This window comes from Prionailurus bengalensis, chromosome D3 (assembly GCF_016509475.1).
Source record: "Prionailurus bengalensis isolate Pbe53 chromosome D3, Fcat_Pben_1.1_paternal_pri, whole genome shotgun sequence".
NCBI classification, from domain to species: Eukaryota; Metazoa; Chordata; class Mammalia; order Carnivora; family Felidae; genus Prionailurus; species Prionailurus bengalensis.
In genome coordinates, this window is record NC_057356.1 from 5526832 (window position 1) to 5538910 (window position 12079).

General features: G+C 62.1%; 1 protein-coding gene across 36 annotated transcripts in view; it reads left to right on the top strand.

Moving 5' to 3' along the window:
• NCOR2 (nuclear receptor corepressor 2) overlaps window positions 1–12079 on the top strand; it is a 211871-nt gene that overhangs the window by 26535 nt on the left and 173257 nt on the right. For 32 of the 36 annotated variants that reach the window (XM_043557333.1, XM_043557331.1, XM_043557336.1 and 29 more), the window contains exon 2: window positions 3070–3116. The gene's annotated coding sequence lies outside the window, so the exon portion shown is untranslated. Of the gene's footprint in view, window positions 1–3063; window positions 3117–6386; window positions 6553–12079 lie in introns of those variants that run through there. The other 4 variants (XM_043557355.1, XM_043557360.1, XM_043557364.1 and 1 more) reach the window with 2 other exon arrangements.

Consider the following 12079-nt stretch of genomic DNA (forward strand, 5'->3'; position numbering starts at 1 on the left):
GGTGCGGCTCTGTCCGGGGAGGTGCGAGCCCTGTCCCTGCTGTGGGAGCTGCCCCATGGCCATCTGTGCCCGGCCTCGCGCCCTGGCCCCCACCAGCCAGGGAACGTAGGCCTGGTTTCGAATCCCAGCCCGTTCGCTTTGCGGCTGTGTGACCTTGGGGCAGTTACCTCCAGTCTCTGAGCCTCAGCTGCCCGGGCCGGAAAACGGAGGCCCCGGCTGGTCGTGAGGATCACACGAGGCGCCGCTCGGGAAGCAGTTGGAACGCAGACAGGGCGCAGGAGGCAGGCTGTGTCTCTTCTTCCCTCCCCTGCCCAGAGCTGACCGGGGCTCCCCGTCTGCTCCCCCATCCGAAGTGGGAAGCCAGGCTCCCCCCAATCCCGCCTGGTGCGTTCTGTTCTCCACCCCGTCCACCTCTCCCGCCTCCGCGGGTGGCCCGCCTAGACGGGCCCAGGAGCCTCTCCGGGCCACCCGCTTCCACCCCCACGCACTCTCCACCGCACGGCTTGCAGAAGCCTCGAGGGGGTCTCACTGCCCTGGGGCTGAAGCCACTGTCTGCAGGGCTCTTTGCGACCAGCTGTGTCTCCCTGCGTCCGCGCGTTCAGTCTGTTCCAGCCGCGGCTCCGGGGTCCTTCCCACCCCAGCGCCTTGTCCCGCGTTCTCTGCCCCCGGCCACCCCCGCCGCACCTTGCGTCCTCTCCTGGGAAGCCCCGGTGAATCCTCTAGGTTGGGATCCACTCTCGGGGCTCGTTGCTCAGTCATGATGCTCAGTGTCTGCCCCCGGGGCCGTGTGACCCTGGGGCTGGCCGGGCTGGTCTTGACCCCACGCTGCCCGGGGCTGTGTGTCTGGCTGGGGGTTAGAGAAGGAGCCGGCTGGAGACGGGAGAAGGCAGAAGGTAGGAAGGAGGGGGGTCAGGGCCCCCAGCTGTCGCTTGCAGGGAGTGCCCGCTGGGCCTGACCTTGCTTGAGCCCTTTACGGGACCCTTGGGAGCCCAGATCAAGATGGCCATGGGGACGTGCCTGGGCCCTCGCCCTTCCCAGCTTTCCTTTGAGGCCTGTCTCTGGGAGCGGCGGCAGGAGGCAGGGCCAAGTGCCAAGCCTGGGGCATCGTAAAAAAAACAAAACAACTTAACAAAAAAAGAAGGCGATGGAGAGAAGGGGTGGGTTTGTCTCCCATGAGCCTCCTTCAGCTGCCCCTTTTAGGGGTCTTTGGGATCTGAAGGGCCTGCCTGGGCACACAGGCTCTTGGGGCGTCGCCACCAGCCCATGGGTAATGGTAGCACCCAGCAGTAATTGAGCGCCTGCGGGGATCCACTCTGAGGCCAGTGAACTTACCACCGTTCCCACTTTAGAGATGGGGACACTGAGGCACGGGAGGTGAAGCCACTCCTCTCCAGCTAGAAGGGGCAGAGCCCCTGGTTGGAACGCGGGGAGCTTGGCTGCGGAGCCCGAGCACTGCGTGGAGCTGTCCCCAGCATTGTGAGAGCAGGCGTCCCTGGTGCCACTTGCCTCTGATCCCTGGGGGGCAGCACAGGTGGAGAAGAGGCTCCTTATGGCCCCCTGGATACCGAGATGTTTGCGCATGAGTGGGCCAGAGGGCCGTCGTGGGGAGAGGGCCCACTTTCTGGATGGGAAGACTGAGCTCAGAGAGTCCCGGGGCTTTGCCCAAGGCCACAGCCGTTAGTGGGAACAGAATGAGGTTTCTGGACTCTCTCCCCAGTGCTCTGCCCATTAGCCTATTTTTTTTTTTTTTTTTTTTGCTCCGTGCAGAAGCTAACGCGATAAAGAACGCAAACACACACGGCTGCAAATTAGTGAATAATCATAAAGGGGACACCACGTGGCCACCTGCCTTCTCCCCGGCGGTGATCAGCGTCCTAGCTTCTGTGGGAGGCCCCTTCATTCCGTGCTGGTGTGACCACCTCTGTGGACCTCTCTCTCCCTGCGCAAGTCGAGCGTGGCCTTTCTCGGAATCATCTGCGGGGACCGTGTGCTGCCCTTTGAACCTGGCTGTGCTCAGCCCGTTAGCCTGCGGTTCCCCCTTCCGGTTGTGTGCACCCGTAGCTTGTCATGTTGTATTGTGGACGAGATCTTCCGGGGTGCACCTGTTGCTGGGCAGCTGGGTTGTCGTCAGTTTTTTCTTTTTAATGTTTATTTATTTTTGAGACAGAGCAAGTGTGGGCGTGGGGGAGGGGCAGAGAGAGAGAGAGAGAGAGAGAGAGAGAGAGAGAGAATCCCCGGCAGGTCCCGCACCATCAGCACAGAGCCCGATGAGCGGCTCGATCCCATGAACCCCGAGATCATGACCTGAGCCAAAACCAAGAGTCAGGATGCTTAACCGACCGAGCCACCCAGGCGCCCCGTTTTTTTTGTGATTATAAAGCTGTTATGGACACGGGCCTGGAGTCTTTGTGAGGAGCCGTGGTTTCGTTGGTCACGTGTAAAGGCCCAGGGGTGGGATTGCTGGGTCCCGTGGTCGCGAGACACTTGGTGCCTGTCTGTCTGTGATCTCAGCCGTCCAGGTGGCCGTGTCGTGGGCTCTCAGTTTTAACTTGCGCTTTCCCGAACGACCAGTGACATCGGGCACCTTTTCATAAGCTTCTGGGCTGTCTGTGTATCGACTTTTGTGAAGCGTCTCGGGTTCGCTGTCTCTTTCTTGTTTCTTCGTGGGTGTCCTTTATCTATTCTGGACACTCGGGACGGGTAGGGGGGGTTCACCGTGATCGGGGCCCGCAGCTCCTCGGTGGCCCTGCCGGGGTAGAGGCTGCCTTATAACCACACGGCCCGGGTTGGGACCCCAGCTCGGTGACTTCCTAGTGGTGGGACCGGGGGCATGAGACTTTGATTCTCGGAGGCTCGGTGTCCCTCTCCGTCAAGTGGGGTGGCCGTGCCCGCCACGCGGCCCACGGGGTGCTGGTGGCGGAGTGCTCGGCCCGACCGTGCAGGGCGTCGGGCGTGGACCACGGACTTTGCCGCCCCTGCCCACACGCCGACGTGGCCGTGCCATCCGTGGCCCGCGTGTGGTAGGGGCTGCTGACTCTTCGCTAACGAGGCTCCTCTTTTCTCCTGCAGGTCTCCCGGGCTCTTTGAGGACTCGGCGTCACCGGAGGCCGTTTCTGGTAGGTTCACGTCTGTCCCCTCTCACTGTGTCTCTAGCAGATTCGCATCGCCGGGACCTCCTCATGCGCGGGGTCGGGAGTTGCTGGGGAAGCCAGGCTCCTCCTGGTGGATGGGGTCGGGGGCTCGGTGTGGCCTTGTGGGGTGGGACCTGGCACCCCAGGGTTGCTCAGGGTGGGGAACACCTTGAGGGGGGCTGGGGGGGTCCCCTGGGGATGGTGCATGACGGCCGAGAGAAGGGGCGGTCCCTGGCAGTGTGGATGTGGGGTGGTGGGCTTTCTCTGTCTTGGGGTTCAGGGCCCATCGCGTCTGTGCTCCGAAGGTGGCTGCAGGCTTGGGGAGGGTGGGGCCTGTGGAAGGGGTCGGGGCAGCAGCTGATGCACAGGGCTGCACAGGCGCCAGAAAGGACCTTCGGCCTCGTTTTATGAGCAGGGAAGCCGAGGCACAGGTAGGTGGCCTGTCCCAGATCGCGGCTGGGAGCTAAGAGCCGGGACTGAAACCTTTGTTGAGGCTCCCAGGGAACCTGGCAGGTTCTGCCCCGACCTGCTCATATGGCAGCAGGCAGACTGGGGCCCGGATGCGGCAGGTCTGTGAAAACTGCCCGCCCCTCCACCTGGTCCCTTGGACGGCAGGGCCTCTCCCTCACCGGGGGGACCGGGGCGCGGGCAGGGTTTGGGATGTCAGGGGAGTGGGGAGGCAGTCCGGCAGTGGGTCGTGTGTGGAGCTGGGAATTCGGACACGGGCCTGGCTGGCACACAGCGTCTTTGCTATTTCGCGGATTAGAAAAAAAAGAACGTTTTTAAGTTTATTTGTTTCGAGAGAGAGACAGAGCATGAGCAGGGGAGGGCAGAGAGAGAGGCGGGGAGAGAGGATCCCAGGCGGGCTTCCCACAGTCATCACAGAGCCCCCGACGCGGGGCTCCCACCCCTGGACTGTGAGATCATGACCCGAGCTGAAATCAAGAGTTGGACGCTTAACCAGCCCAGCCCCCCCAGGCGCCCCTCTGTTTACTGAGTTTTACCTGAGAGGCACAGGGCTCCTGAGCGGGGACTCTGCAGTCTGGCTGCCTGAGTGCAGATCTCCCTCAGCCACTTATTATCTGCGTGACCCTGGGCAACACTGCCCTGTGCCTCGATCAATCAAGTCCCCCCCAGGATTGGTGATGAGGGGGCTGTTGCTAAGATTTCAGCGGTTTTGTGTTTTTCTTAAGCAGCTGGGAGGCTTTGCAGCCGAGGGAGAGGAGTCCACGGCCCCCTCTCCCTGTGCCCGGTCCCCATCCCTGGGGTCGTGGGGCTTGGCTGGGGGAGGACAGACCGCTGACCCAGGCCTGGCAGAGACAGGCCACATCCCAGGAGACCCTGGTGGGCGTGACAGGGACATGACATCCCCGTCCCCAAGACTTGGGGGATTCGGGGAGTAGAGGGACATGCCTCCCAGAGGGGGGGTGGGGAGGGGGCTCCCGGGTCTCGAGGTGAGCCCCTGTGGAGGGGGCGGTCAGTGGGTGGGAGGTGGCAGCTGGGTCCCTTCCCGTCTCTGGGGCTCTGTGACACTGAGCACCCGTCCGCCCGGGCTCCTGGGCTTTCGCGAGCCTGCGGGGCTTAGTACTTGTTCACTGCGCCCCACGTCTTTCCCTCTTACTGACAGAGCTGTTCCTCTGGGGGCAGGCAGGGGGTGCCGGCCGGGCCTGGCCCCCAGGGGGGTTTGAGGGCGTCTGAGCAGCTGGCAGAGCCCCCAGGCTGACCCGACGGGGCTGCGATCTGGTGCTTTCTGCTCCTCTGGGCTCCCAAGCGCCTCCCATCAGAGCGGGGACCTAGGAGGGACAGCTGGGGTCCCCTGTGCAGCTCCATTCTGCATAGGGGGAAACCGAGGCTGAGAGGGGGGACAGGGTCTCCCTGAGGCCGCAACGCTGGAGCTTTGGTCCTTTTCCCTGATACCCGGCCCCAGGCTGCTGTCCTCGGTTCCGCGGGCGGTTCCGCAGCGGGTGGGCCTCCCGCAGACCCGGGTGCGCCTCTGTTTCTGTGCCTCGGTTTCCTCGTCTGTCAAGTGGGTGTCCTACGGGGGCCTTTGAGGCACTGCTGGGCACACAGCTGGGCTCGGCAGGCAGAGCTGGCTGCTCCCAAGAGGTGTGTGTTATTCCCTTCGGAAGACAGAACCGTTATTTCTGAAGCACCTACTGTGTGCCAGGCACTGTTCCAGAGGGTAGAGACGGAGCTCTGGGTAGGGTGGAGACAGATAGCGAGCAAGTCACATACCAAGGGTGTCCCGTGGCGGGGGGCGTTGGTGCCAGGAGCCAGCAGAGAAGGGGCGGGGAAGTGTGTGGGCGGGCTGGGGGCTGCTTCAAATGGGGGTGGTCAGGACGGTCCCACTGGAGAAGGTGACATTTGAGCCAAGACCTGCTGGAGGGGAGGAAGGGAGCGTGTGGGTCTCTGGAGGAAGAGGGAACAGCTCGTGCAAAGGCCCTGAGGCAGCGTGGGACGGGCCTCTGGGTTTGCAGGAGGCCGTGTGAGACCTGGGTGGGCTTCTCTCCTTAGTTCCTGAGCCTTTGCGCTCCCCCCGCCCCCCTCCCCCAGGAGGCAGGAGGGCTAAGCAGGCTGGTGGGTTGCCTGCTTCCTGGGCCGGGCCCTGGGCCCCCAGCAGCGGGTCTCCTCTTGCAGGCGGGGAGGAACGGGCCACACTCAGTCCCCCCAAAGTGAGGAGCCCCGCCAGGTTTGGGTGTCTTTGAAGTTGAAGGAAGGCAGTCTGGCTGGGGGTGGTTTCTCTTCCTCCTCCTCCTCCTCCTCCTCCTCCTCCTCCTCCTCCTCTGCCCCTTGGTCCTCCATCAATCTGCCTCCCTGGCCTAATGGGGAGCCTTCCTCCCATGGCTGAGTTATCTGCTTGTCATGCCGTGGCCCACCCGAGGACGATAAAAGGGCTTTTTGTCTGCAAGCACTTAGCTTCCTCCTCTGGGGCGATCCATCACGTCTGAGGAAGGAGCGAGGCAGACAGATGGGGGAGGGGGCAGAGGGGGTCCCAGGAGCCCCTGGCGGGACCCAAGTGGCTCCTTAGCCCAGAGACAAGGCCCGTCTGGGGACAGGCAGGGGCGGCTGGGAGGGGGGTCACCGGGGGTGGGCACGGGGGCAGGGCGGATGTATAGACGGAGGGGCTCCTGGATGGCAGCTTGAAGGCCTGTCTGGGACCTCACCTGGGGGGGTGTGGGGGGGCCAGAGCCGGGCGTGGGGGAGCAGGCGTTTCTGAGAAAGAACCACGGTGCACAGGTCGCAGGGGAGACGTGTGAAGGCCAAGGGGGACCGGCGTCCGGGGCGATAACGTAACAGCAGCAGCAAACGCTCGCGACCCTCACGTTGCCCGACGCCCCCTTCTCAGCGCCTCGTGGAGTTATCTCATTTAATCCTTGGAGTGACCGCACGAGACGGGCATTAATGTCGCCCTGTTCTGTAGGTGGGGAGACCGAGGCACAGGGAGGGGACGTGATGGCGCCAAGAGGGCAGGTGGCAGGGGGCCGATTTGAGCTCAGGCCGCCCGGCCCTGGACTCTTGGGGCCGGAGGAGATGGTGTTTGGCGTGGGGGCCCCTGAGCCAGACGGAGGTTTCGACCCGTGTGGCGGGGGGCGGGGGGTCTCCTGGCATCGCAGGCGGGCAGGCGGGCTCTGCCTGTGCCTCGGGCCTCTCCCGTGTGGTGCACAGGTGCGGGGTGAGGGGGCGGGGAAGGGTGGAGGCTGCGAGCGGACGGGGACTGGGGCGGCCAGGCTTTCTGCTACCCTGGGGAGAGCAGATGGGGACCAGCCAACCTGCAGGCAGACAGGTGCCCGGGTGGCTATGTCGGGGGGGGGGGCGGGGAGGGGGGAAGCCTCCTGGGCCTTGGCCCTGCAGAGTCGCCCCATTTGCGCCACCTGGGCAGGGGGTCCGCTGGCTTTGTCCCCGCTTGGGCGGCGCTCGGGTCCCTCCGCGGGGCGGAGGAGGTGAGCGCCAGCCCTGGGCGAGCTGTCCCTCCCCGTCCTTTCCTTCCTCCCCCCTCCTCCCCCTGACCCCGCTGCCCCCCTCCCCCCCCCCCGTCTCCTTCCCCTCTTTACTGCCTGCCCTCCTCCCTGTAACCCCCTTCCCGCAGCCCCCCCTCCTTCTCCCCACAGGCCACCCTCAAATGACAGCAATTAATGGGGCCTCTGATGGCAGGCTGGGAGGACGGGGCTGACAGTTGAGCATGTCTGCCTGCGGCTGGCCCTCTAATCGGGCCCGGGGGACGCCCCTTCCTGCCATGGCTCCCAGGTGCTGCCTGCCCGCTCCATCACTCACAGGGAAGCAGGAGCCGCCCTGGGCAGGCGGGCCCGTGTGAGCCGGCGCAGAAGCTGTCCCCTGGTCCCTGTCATCCCTTTTCTCTTTCCTAAGCGGGGGGCTCAGGCTGACCCTTGTCCTACCTCAGTTAGCGTGCGTGCGATGGCCAGGCCACCGAGGTGTCCTTCTCCACCGGGATACCCTCTCCCCTGGCCACCTCCTGTCCCCAAATGACCTCCCGGGTCCTGTCCTGCCCTCAGGGCCAGCCCCTCGCCGCAGGGCCCCCCCCCCCCTTTTGTGTCTGCCCTCCTGGGTGGAGTCAGGGAGCCTTGTCCTGTTCCGGACACCAGCCTGGAGCCCCGGCAGCCGGGAGCTGTCAGTGATGGGGCTCGCTGCCCGGGCCTGGAGTCTTGTCTGGTGGGGGGTCTCGTGTGTCTTGGGTGTGGGGGGGGAACCAGAATCCTGGCCAGTCCTGGCCACGCCGGGCATGGTGCTTGCCCGCTCATCATCTTGCAGCAGCAATAATGAGGCCCCTGCTGTATGCCACGGCCCGCAGCTGGTGCTTTTCACCTCGGTTCATTTTCTTCTACAATAACTCTCCGAGGAGAGTGCTATTTATAACCCTGCTTTTGTAGATGGGGAGCCTGACAGGCAGAGAGGCAAAGTGATTTGCCCTAAATGACCCAGCAAGGAAGGGATAAATCTGGGATGCAACCCTGACCTTCCTTGTCCAAGGCTCATAAATCAGGGGCTTGGGAGAACTGGGGAGGACAGTGCAGGAAATGGCAGACCTGACCCGGAAGCGGGGAAGCACTCTCCGGGCACCCGAGTGGGGTTAGTGGTGCTGACACGTATGTATGCGTTCTCCTTGGCGGTTAACAAAAATCAGCCTTATTGAGATGTGATTCACCTGTAGCAAGACTTACCCATTTTGAGAGTTCCGTTCCATGGGTGTGGACAATGGAAACCACTCACGTGACGACGAGAACACTCTAGATACAGAGTGTCTCCATCTACTCCAAAAGAACCCCCCTCCCCCCCGCCGGACGCACCCACTGATCTGCCACCACGGAAATTCTAGACTCTTCTAGGTTTTCGTAACAAAATTATGCAGAGTGCGTTTTTGTGTGTTTGGCCTCTTTGTGCATGTTTTTGGCAGGTGTTCGCGTCTTGGGATGTATCAGTAACTCCTTTTTAATCGCCGGGTAATATTCCACGTATGCATGTGCCACACGGTTCATTTATCCATCCTTGAGTTTGGGGCATGTAGGTCGTTGGCGGTTTGGGGCTTTTAGATACAAAGCTAGAAAGTCTGTGCCTCTTCCTGCTTTTTCTTGCCTCGTTGCAGTGGCTGAGACCCAGGGGTATGCTGGGCATCAGCAGTTGGGCTTTGGGGCTTAGCTAGCTGTGGGTGTTGTTCTTAACGCTCCCATTTTGCAGATGAGGAAGCGGAGGCTCGAAGAGGTCAGGTGACTTATCTAAAGTTCTTCTGCAAGGGCTGAGTGCTCTTTCTCCTCCTTGAAGCTGGAAAGTGCCAGCTGATGGTCTTCGCTGGTCCAGAGGGTCGTGCCAGGAATTGGTGGCCGGGCAGGGCCACCACCGCGCCCCCCCCCCCTTGCCCCCCAGGGCTTCCTCTGCTGGAGAGGGGGGGCTTGGTGAGCTTATCACTCCTTCCGGGTCAAGCTCTGTCTGTCGGCACTGCTGAGTGAATGTCAGGCCTGGCGCGAGCCTGTCGTCTTGGGCGAAGTCACACAGGCCTTCTGGGGAGCTATTTTTGGGGCAAGGCAGGAGCCTGACATACGGAAGCCCAGGAATGGAGGTGGGGACAAAGAGGGGAGCCTTCTCTTCCTCCTCCCTCGCCTGAGGGGTGTTAGCCAAGATGACTTTTCGGGGAAGGAGGCCCGTAAATTAAATAAGCAATCCCGTAAATAAATAAGTAATGAAGTTAGTGGGGTGCCTAATTACATCAAATTTATAATTATGGATGGATGCCTGCCCGATAATTGTACTTGTTTTTAATCTTTGGCTCCAACGTGCGTCTCCTTCTATCTGACGGTAATCCCTGCCCCAGCTGGAGGCAGGGGGGAGGCTCATGCCTTGCAGGGGCTCCCACTGAGCCTGGTGATGGGGTCCCCCTGGCGCCCAGGATCCAGGCCGGCTCGTCGGCCTCCCGCAGTCGGGTTTAATAACCTATGCGGGTTTGGAAGCTGTTGTAACTGACAGTAATGACAGCAGAGTTTATAATCGTAATTGTGTTGTACTTTATAGGTCGTAATTTCATCTTCCCAAATCCCCTGGAGAGCAGAGATTATTATTGTCCCCACTTTACAGATGAGGAAACTGAGGAACAGAGAGGTTGGGCCGCCTGCCTGAGGTCACACAGCCAGTGAGGTTCGAACCCAGGCTGTCTGCCCCGGCGCCCACATCCTTCCTGTCCTCCTGCCTCAGCCTCCCGGTCGTCCTGCGTGGGACTTAGGCCAGTCCGTCCCGGGCTGAGCCCTGTGTTAAGGCTTTGTGCGTTTACTGATGTCTCCTCGGCACGTCCCTTCGAGGGAGATGCTAATTCAGGGTGGCTCGAGACCTCGAGAGGCTCGCATGCTGAAAAGATTATGGCCTGCCTTCCGCGATCGCTATAAATCCGAACAGAAACCATTTTTCTGAACCATACGATAAAATTGTGTTTCGCTTAGAGACCAAGCAAGCCCCTTGCTGAAATTAGAATAGCTTCTTCTTTCTAGATCTTCTGTTTCCCTTCTGGCGGCTTTGGTGTCCTGGCGCTCTGGGCGCTCCCCGTCCTGCCTGTGGGACTGTGTTGATGACCGTGAGACCCATTTTCCAGATGAGGAAACCGAGGTTCCGGGGGGGGGTGGTGGCCGGACTCGAGTGAGGTCACTGGTGGGGACGTTCTAACCTGCTTTTCCCGCCTGGTTCGGGGGACGGAGACCACCGGAGGGGGGCTGCCGTCCTCCGTGCGTGCCCCAGGCGAGCCCGGCCAGCCATCTGTCTGGTGGGAAGAGGAGAGCGGCTGTGCCCACCTCATTTTGGGGACCGGGAGGCTGGGGCTGGCTGGGGAGCGGTGCTCTTCTCACGTGCCGTCCGTGCGGGCCCGAGACCCCCAGCCACAGTCGACGCCTGTCCTTTTCACGCTGCGCCCTGTGTCTTGGGACATCTGACCTTCGGTGCCCTTGAGATGCCCGGCCTCCCTGGAGGAATCGACCCGCAGACTGCAGGGCGGGAGCGCCCTTCACTTCCGGGGGTGGGCTCGTGCAGCCAGACAGGGCCTGGGTTTCTGGCAGCGGCTCCGGCGTGGGGCACGCATTCCCCGCTGCTGACTTCGAGGTCGTGGGGTTTGGGTGCCCTCCCTGCCCCTCGCCGCCGCCTGGGATGCAGAGGAATCGAGGACAGACTCGCGGGAGGCATTGCGCGTCTTCAGGGTGCTCCTGGGTGTTAGGGCAATCTGGGAGGGCTGCCTGGAAGACCTGGAACAAGCCCATGGAGCAATGAGAAACTTAGCTCGTAGGAATCAGTCTGAGTCAAGCATTCCAAACAGGGCCTAGCACAGAGCAGGTACCGTATTTAGGACCGAAGCTGACATTTCCTGACCACTGGCTTTGCCTTAGTGAGTTTGCCGTTATCACCATCGTTGACATTGATTCCCTTAAAAAAAATTGTCTTTTTTAAGTGACAGAGAGAGTGTGCGCGGGGGTGGGGCAGAGAGAGAAAGACGGAGAGAGAGGATCCCCAGCAGGCTCCGCGCTCAGTGTGGAGCCCAACGCGGGGCTCGATCTCCCCACTGGGCGATCGCGACCTGAGCCGAAATCGGGAGTCGGACGCGTAACCGACTGAGCCGCCCAGGCGCCCCGACACCGACTTCACTTCGAGCGATTCCTGAGCATGTGTCCCATGCCAGGCTGTGATCTGAGTGTGCCGGATACGCTGACTCATCTACTCCTGTGGCGGCCCTGGGATAGGACTGTCGTTACCAGCTCTGGTTTGTAGGTGGGGGGGGGGGGGCACGGAGAAGGTAAGTGACCTGCCCAAGGTCGTGCGGCGGGCAGCTGGCAGAACTGGGATTCGAACCCGGGCAGAACTCCACGCACCTGCTGTCAACGTGGGGCTTGTGCAGGCGTTGCCTGCAGCCACCCCTGAGCCCGCAGTCGGGCTGGACCTCTTGGCAAGGCTGGGCCGGCCGCGGGCCAGGCTCCACCAGCCACGTAGGGCTCTCAGGCATGCGGCAGCTGCTCTGGGCCGGGCGGGACTGGTCGGGACACGAGGGGTCTGCTTTATGCCTCCCTGCAGCCAGCCTGGTGTCCCCACGGCCTCCTGGGGCAGGGTGGGGAGATACGTATCAGCAAACGTCACGCCGGGCCCCTGCCTCGTGGGATCCCGTGGGCTGAGGGGAGACGGGCGGCGCACAAAGCAAACACGGTGTTGCAAGGCGGGGGTATGCTGACTGTGGAATAATGCAGGGTTGGGGAGGGTGGGACAGCTCTGGTTTTTGGGGGGCGGGGCTCACTTTAGGTAAAGGAATCAAGGGTGGTCTTTAAGGAGGTGGCATTGGAGCTGAAACCTAGACAACGAGAAGGAACTAGACGTGTGAAAAGAAGAGGGATGGGTGTTCTAGGTAGGGGGAATGTAGCTGGGAATGTCTGGGTGGCTTGTGCAAAGGCCCTGAGGCCGTGATGTTTCAAGAAGGC